The following is an 8,151-nucleotide window of genomic DNA, read 5'->3' on the forward strand; positions in this document are numbered from 1 at the left end:
TCACTTTCAGATCAAAGTTCACTTAATAAAACAGGCTTTAACAGATTCTAATCTAAAGATGACAATAGTTAATCAGTTATTTTAGAGATTCATCACCACACTCCACAGTTTCTTGCTTTATCTTCAGATTAATTTCAGCTCTCTGGAAAAGTTCCCTTTCTTCGTACCGTGTCTACTTCTCGGTTTTTGTTCTGACTGACTGCATTTCACCATCATTTATAACGCTACCGTCAATGAGTTTATCCAGAATCTGGTTGAGATTCAGCACCAGACACTCTTTTTACGAACTCTGGGCGGTGTCGTGATTTCAATATCATAATGTTTTCTGTTGTAATTAGGTTTTAATCAGTTTGGTCAGTTTTTTGTGGTGTTGGAAGTACGGGGGCAAAAAAGAAAATGTTAAAAAGGTCAGTGCTGATTTATGTACAAATGTTTTGTGTTATCATATACGTAACAGTTAACTATGAAAGCACAATGAATTCAGCAAAGAAAGATAAATTGGAGATTTTCACTGTAATTAGAGAATCTCAAAGTTCTGACATCTTGAAATTAAGAGAAAGAAAATGTTTGTATTCACTGTGTTTATCACTTTAATGTTGCAGCTTGAGAAGTTTATTTTTTACTATATATTCTGCTCAATCTGCTCAATAAAGTTGTATCTTAATAATACTTCCTGAGTAATTAATTAATTAATTTGTTGATAATATTGCGGCGAGGAGCTGTGGTCTTAGGGTCTTAGGTGCCTCAATGGGCGGTAACCCACGAACACCGTGGTGGACAACGGTGGTCAGGGAAGCCGTCCGACTGAAGAAGGAGTCTTTCCGGGATATGTTATCCCAGAGGACTCCGGAGGCAGTTGCAGGGTACCGAAGGGCCCGAAGGGCTGCAGCCTCTGCCGTGAAAGAGGCAAAGCAGCGGGTGTGGGAGAAGTTTGGAGAAGACATGGAGAAGGACTATCGGTCGGCACCAAAGTGCTTCTGGAAAACTGTTCGCCACCTCAGGAGGGGGAAGCGGGGAACCATCCAAGCTGTGTACAGTAAGGATGGGACACTGTTGACCTCAACTGAGGAGGTAATAGGGCGGTGGAGGGAGCACTTTGAGGAACTCCTGAATCCGACTAATACGCCCTCTATGTTAGAGGCAGAGCTGGAGGATAATGGGGGATTGTCGTCGATTTCCCAGGCGGAAGTCACTGATGTAGTCAAACAACTACACAGTGGCAAAGCCCCGGGGATTGATGAGATCCGTCCAGAAATGCTCAAGGCTCTGGGTGTGGAGGGGCTGTCCTGGTTGACACGCCTTTTCAACATTGCGTGGAGGTCTGGGACGGTGCCAAGGGAGTGGCAGACTGGGGTGGTGGTTCCCCTTTTTAAAGGGGGGGACCAGAGGGTGTGTGCCAATTATAGGGGTATCACACTTCTCAGCCTCCCTGGTAAAGTCTACTCCAAGGTGCTGGAAAGGAGGGTTCGGCCAATAGTCGAACCTCGGGTTGAGGAGGAACAATGCGGATTCCGTCCTGGTCGTGGAACAACGGACCAGCTCTTCACTCTCGCAAGGATCCTGGAGGGAGCCTGGGAGTATGCCCAACCGGTCTACATGTGTTTTGTGGATTTGGAGAAGGCGTATGACCGGGTCCCCGGGAGATACTGTGGGAGGTGCTGCGGGAGTATGGGGTGAGGGGTCTCTACTCAGGGCCATCCAATCTCTGTACGACCAAAGTGAGAGCTGTGTCCGGGTTCTCGGCAGTAAGTCGGACTCGTTTCAGGTGAGGGTTGGCCTCCGCCAGGGCTGCGCTTTGTCACCAATTCTGTTTGTAATATTTATGGACAGGATATCGAGGCGTAGTCGGGGTGGGGAGGGGTTGCAGTTTGGTGGGCTGGGGATCTCATCGCTGCTCTTTGCAGATGATGTGGTCCTGATGGCATCATCGGCCTGCGACCTTCAGCACTCACTGGATTGGTTCGCAGCCGAGAGTGAAGCAGTTGGGATGAGGATCAGCACCTCTAAATCGGAGGCCATGGTTCTCAGCAGGAAACCGATGGAATGCCTTCTCCAGGTAGGGAATGAGTCCTTACCCCAAGTGAAGGAGTTCAAGTACCTTGGGGTTTTGTTCGCGAGTGAGGGGACAATGGAGCGGGAGATTGGTCGGAGAATCGGCGCAGCGGGTGCGGTATTACATTCAATCTATCGCACCGCCAGACGAAAAAGAGCTGAGCCAGAAGGCAAAGCACTCGATCTACCGGTCAGTTTTCGTTCCTACCCTCACCTATGGTCATGAAGGCTGGGTCATGACCGAAAGAACCAGATCCAGGGTACAAGCGGCCGAAATGGGTTTCCTCAGGAGGGTGGCTGGCGTCTCCCTTAGAGATAGGGTGAGAAGCTCAGTCATCCGTGAGGAGCTCGGAGTAGAGCCGCTGCTCCTTTTTTTCCAAATACATTTAAGCATTTATTTTTAGATAAGTAGAGAAGCAGGCAGGTTGGTGAATCATGATTTAAGTTGGTATCTTCCACTACCTCCAGATGAAAGTTTTTACATGTTACTTCCTCCATTGAGAACACCTCCGACTGCCGACAAAACTCAAACAAAAAAGGACAAAGTGAGTATTAATTAAACACGTTCTTTTTAATTTCTCCTGAAATAATGTATGCTTAGACCACATGAAGAGATGCTCTGAGCCACATATGACCACAGTGTTTTAGCCGTGTGGACTCAAATCTGCCTCCTCAACTGTAAGCAGAAGTATGGACTCATTCACTGGCTTTGTCCACGATGTCTGAGGTATAGCTTTTGCTTTGTGTATTTTCTCTTTTTAAACATTTAGTACTTTGAAAGTATTTGTCATGGCTCATAAACCACTGACAGTGAGTTGTGTGTTTTCGGAGGTTATCATTGGGAGGTTATTATCATTTTGTCGCTGAGGTGTCTGTGATTTTTTTTCTGCATCTTTGATCTGACACATGGCTCTCTGGAGCTTTGTGCCCTGCAGGCAGCTGTGGAATTCCTTTAACTTGTATGTCTCTTACTGTCAAAAGAAAAGATAAGTGCAGTGCATAGGCGGCGCTAGGCTATTTTAAGGGGTGCTGAAGCAAATAAATAATTGATCACAAAAAAAGACATGGCGTAACTTACTAACACATCTTGTTATTTGTTAGATGAACACCAACTTCCACATATATTTGTATTATCGTTACGTTAAGATGAAGTAGTGCTTACCGTGGGGGTTGACAGCAGCAATGAAGCAGTCTATATCCAAACCCTTCGTAGACTGTGGCAACATTTTTTCCTTCCTTTATCAACTGTGGCGCGAATCTGTTGCTGCGCAGAATTCAGATTCCCTGTCCATCACATCAACAGTGTGTGTAAAGGAAAGACATTCAGACGCTCATTAGACGATGCTTCAAAATGACCAGCGATCAAGTGTGGAACTTAAATTACATTGTATTGATATAGTTACTTCGTCGCTGCGATGTATGTATTTCCATCATAATAAGACATCCAGACGCTCATTAAACGGCGCTTCAGAATGGCCCGCCATCAATTGCAGATGGAGTGATCTTTTGCATACTTTGCGACGACGTATGTGTGCTTACTGGGAAAGACATTAAAAGATGAGACATGTTGGCCTGTCTCCATAATCCATACCGCCATGTAAATAATAGGGCTGGGGGAAAACATCGATACAGCATAGTATCGCAATATTTTCTGTGGCACTACTGTATTGATACACAGACGCCAAGTATGGATCTATTATTATATATGTGTTGATCATTTCATCTGCTTACCAATCTGATTTTGCAGCAGTACAATTGAAGTGAGATGAACAAACAGAGAAATGTATCTTTTTAGATAAAAACAGATGTTGACAAAGTTTCCTTTTGGGGACATCATTTGAAATGTTGTTGTCATCAACGATCAACCAATCCCGTCAGGTTGGTCATTCTACAGAAACCCCCACTTTTCTGTCCCCAGGCTTTGAAGAAAGCAAATCATTCTTTGTAGTAACATTTGATTTTTTATATTTCAATAATGTAGCATGTTCTTTGAATAGTTATACCTATTTGAGCCATGAATTGGACAATATTTGTTTTTAATCAATTACAGGGGCGCAGCACAACATTCTGGGCCCTGTAGAAAGGCTTTCTCTATGGGCCCCTCCCTGCATCCACAGCTATTCATTCTAGCATCTTTTTGGGCCCTCCTCACATGAGGGCCCTGGGTACTCAGTCCCCTTTATCCCCCCAGTCCGACGCCCGCAAAGAAATTTGCTTGTCCCTACAGTCATGTATGGCGGTTTAGGAGCTTGTTTTGAGTTTAAAAAGATATTTCTCTCCCATTCCAAATGCAATAATGTTCACACCAATATCCCATTTATGAAATGGATAACATAAAATAAAATACCAACTAAATATTATAAATAATATTATGAAAATGTCTTTCCCCTGGTGTCATGTCACTGGTGTTACCACTTAACAATAATCCCTATTCTGAAAAAATCTGGTTTTGGCATCACTTCCTGTACTCTACATTTTACATCCTAAATCACTATACATGAAGATACTTGGTAAATCTACTGTTTCTTTTAAAATGTTTGAACATTTCTAATTTATCTCATAATTTCATGTGAGGGTTTTATGTAGAATGACTCCTCTCTCTGTGTTGCAGATGTTATTGAAGATTTCAGAGAAAAGGTGGAAAAGAGCCCTGAACTCCATCCTGAAGCACTTGACTGAGCAACAATACACAGAGATGCTGTTCTTTCTGTTCAAAATCCCTCAAGGAGTGAAGAAGGGAAAGGCCAGAGAAGATATCCCTAATTTAATCGTTGAGCACTACAGGATAGAAGGGTCTATCTCTGAAATAGATAAAATAATGAAGATACCAAGGAAGGACTCCGCAGTCCAGAAGCGGTTGCGCCCCTTTGTGGAGAAACTGAAAAAAAAACGGCAGGAAGAAAAAGGTGAGTTGATAAGATTTGCTAGATATTTATTTATTTTATAGGGACAGAGCACAGTAATGTACATCAGTATAAAATACAATATGTAAACATACAGGAGTTAGCAAGAATTGTAAATGAATCTGTAGTCCCTATGCAGTTAACTAAAGAGAACATTACAAGTAACAATATATAGATACTTTTAATACAATATACAGTACAGGCCAAAAGTTTGGACACACCTTCTCATTCAATGCGTTTCTTTTTTATTTTCATGACTATTTACATTGTAGATTCTCACTGAAGGCATCAAAACTATGAATGAACACATATGGAATTATGTACTTAACAAAGAAGTGTGAAATAACTGAAAACATGTCTTATATTTTAGATTCTTCAAAGTAGCCACCCTTTGCTCTGATTACTGCTTTGCACACTCTTGGCATTCTCTTGATGAGCTTCAAGAGGTAGTCACCTGAAATGGTTTTCCAACAGTCTTGAAGGAGTTCCCAGAGATGCTTAGCACTTGTTGGCCCTTTTGCCTTCACTCTGCGGTCCAGCTCACCCCAAACCATCTTGATTGGGTTCAGGTCCGGTGACTGTGGAGGCCAGGTCATCTGGCGCAGCACTCCATCACTCTCCTTCTTGGTCAAACAGCCCTTACACAGCCTGGAGGTGTGTTTGGGGTCATTGTCAAATGATGGTCCAACTAAACGCAAACCGGATGGGATGGCATGTCGCTGCAGGATGCTGTGGTAGCCATGCTGGTTCAGTATGCCTTCAATTTGAATAAATCCCCAACAGTGTCACCAGCATGCCCCCCCACACCATCACACCTCCTCCTCCATGCTTCACGGGGGGAACCAGGCATGTAGAATCCATCCGTTCACCTTTTCTGTGTCACACAAAGACACGGCGGTTGGAACCAAAGATCTCAAATTTGGACTCATCAGACCAAAGCACAGATTTCCACTGGTCTAATGTCCATTCCTTGTGTTTCTTGGCCCAAACAAATCTCTTCTGCTTGTTGCCTCTCCTTAGCAGTGGTTTCCTAGCAGCTACTTGACCATGAAGGCCTGATTCAGTCTCCTCTTAACAGTTGTTCTAGAGATGTGTCTGCTGCTAGAACTCTGTGTGGCATTCATCTGGTCTCTAATCTGAGCTGCTGTTAACTTGTGATTTCTGAGGCTGGTGACTCAGATGAACTTATCCTCAGCAGCAGAGGTGACTCTTGGTCTTCCTTTCCTGGGGCGGTCCTCATGTGAGCCAGTATCGTTGTAGCGCTTGATGGTTTTTGCAACTCCACTTGGGGAACACATTCAAAGTTTTCGCAATTTTCCGGACTGACTGACCTTCATTTGTTAAAGTAATAATGGCCACTCGTTTCTCTTTACTTAGCTGATTGGTTCTTGCCATAATATGAATGAATGAATGAAACAGTTGTCCAATAGGGCTGTCGGCTGTGTATCAACCTGACTTCTTCACAACACAAATACATAATGTTTTATTACCGCTCCACACAAGCAGCAACTCAATATTCCTTTCCCTCTCCAGTTCTTTCAACGTTTAAAATCTGTTTTATTTTTTTATTTTTTTAGAGATGACAAGTATTAGGCTGTAAACTAACATGGGGCTCTTTTAATCTTTACAATCATCCACCAAAAGAACTCAGTAGACCTGCCTTGTTGCACCATCCAATCTTTCATTAAAACTTTGTCAGCATGTAGCTTGCAAACTCAAAGTTTGATGTTGTTTCCCAAAGTTTACAGAGATTGAGAACGGAAACACATCCAGCAAGTGAGCCATGCACCAGATGTAACCTATTTAACCTTGAAATGTACTTCTGTTTATTCAGACTATTCAGACTGATTGGCTGATTCAAAATAAGGTCTCCATCCACGTAAACAGAGAACTAACAGTTTAAGAACTAACGGTATATTAACAGATTAATACAAAACAAGGGGTCTCCATCAGATATTAATGTCTCAATTTTTTTTGCTGATTAGTTCTAAAGGACAACACAAACGTATAAAAGTCTTTTTGTTATCTTCCAGGTCCAACTGGGGCAACTCAACAGAGGAATGTCCCAGCAGAGGACAACGTCCCAGCCAGGGCGGTGCACAGACATTTGGATGGGCTATTGGTTTAATCTGGAAAAATGGCAACCCCTGTGGAGTGTGATGATGAATCTCTATAACTGATTATTCCACATTAACTATTGTCATCTTCAGATTAGAATCTGTTTAACCCTTGTCTTGTCAAAACAAGACAAGGGTTAATACAGCACCTTAGTGCTTTTTTGTACAGCATTTTGGTCATCTTAAACTGTGTTTAAATGTGCTCTAGAAATAAACTTTACTTACTTACTTTACAAGAGACAGGGTTTAGAGAGCAATTCTCAACAAAGTAAACGGAAGTACATAACCCTTGTGTTGTCCTTCGGGTCACAGGGACCCAAAGGACAAACAAGGCTTAAGCCGGTTTTATTAAGTAAATGTTGACAATGAAAGTGATTTAAAGAGAGAAGAAAACATGTTGTTCTTTGTTTTAGCCACTAGATGGAGGCAGAACATCACTGATGGACAAATAAGATGCAGACATGAAATTAGAAAAAAACAATTGAGAAAAATATGTCTCTGTGAAGATTATTCTCCTGATGTTTAAAGAGACATTTTTTCTTTTTCTTTTACATTTATACAGCCTCTGATGTAATTGTTACTTATAATAAAAAGATAAACAAATACCGCTTAATGCAGCTGTGAATTTTACAATTAATTCTTGTTTACTTATAGTGTCAAATCATACAAATCCCATTTGTACTGAGACACACACACACACATTACACAGGACAGATATTAATGTTACAGAAAAGCTACACTGTCATTCTTTTGCAGGTGTGGTTTTTACAGAACTGATAAAAACACTTCATTAGAAAACGCATGTGTTTGTGTGTGTGTGTGTCTCTGTGTGTGTGTGTGTGTGTGTGTGTGTGTGTGTGTGTATGTGTGTCTGTGTGTGTGTGCATATTTGTACGTGTGTCTGTGTCAATTGATTGAGATTACCTAATCTGACACATTTCCCACTTTTCAGAATCATTCATTCTCCTTTAGCTGCATTGTCATCTAAATTGAAGCAAGCAATCCCATTTAGCGTCATTAAGAGCAGCGATTAGAACTAAGCAGCCTTTATTTCCCTTTCTTCACACCTTGACGATCAC

The sequence above is a fragment of the Perca flavescens genome, chromosome 13 (assembly GCF_004354835.1).
Source record: "Perca flavescens isolate YP-PL-M2 chromosome 13, PFLA_1.0, whole genome shotgun sequence".
Classification (NCBI taxonomy): domain Eukaryota; kingdom Metazoa; phylum Chordata; class Actinopteri; order Perciformes; family Percidae; genus Perca; species Perca flavescens.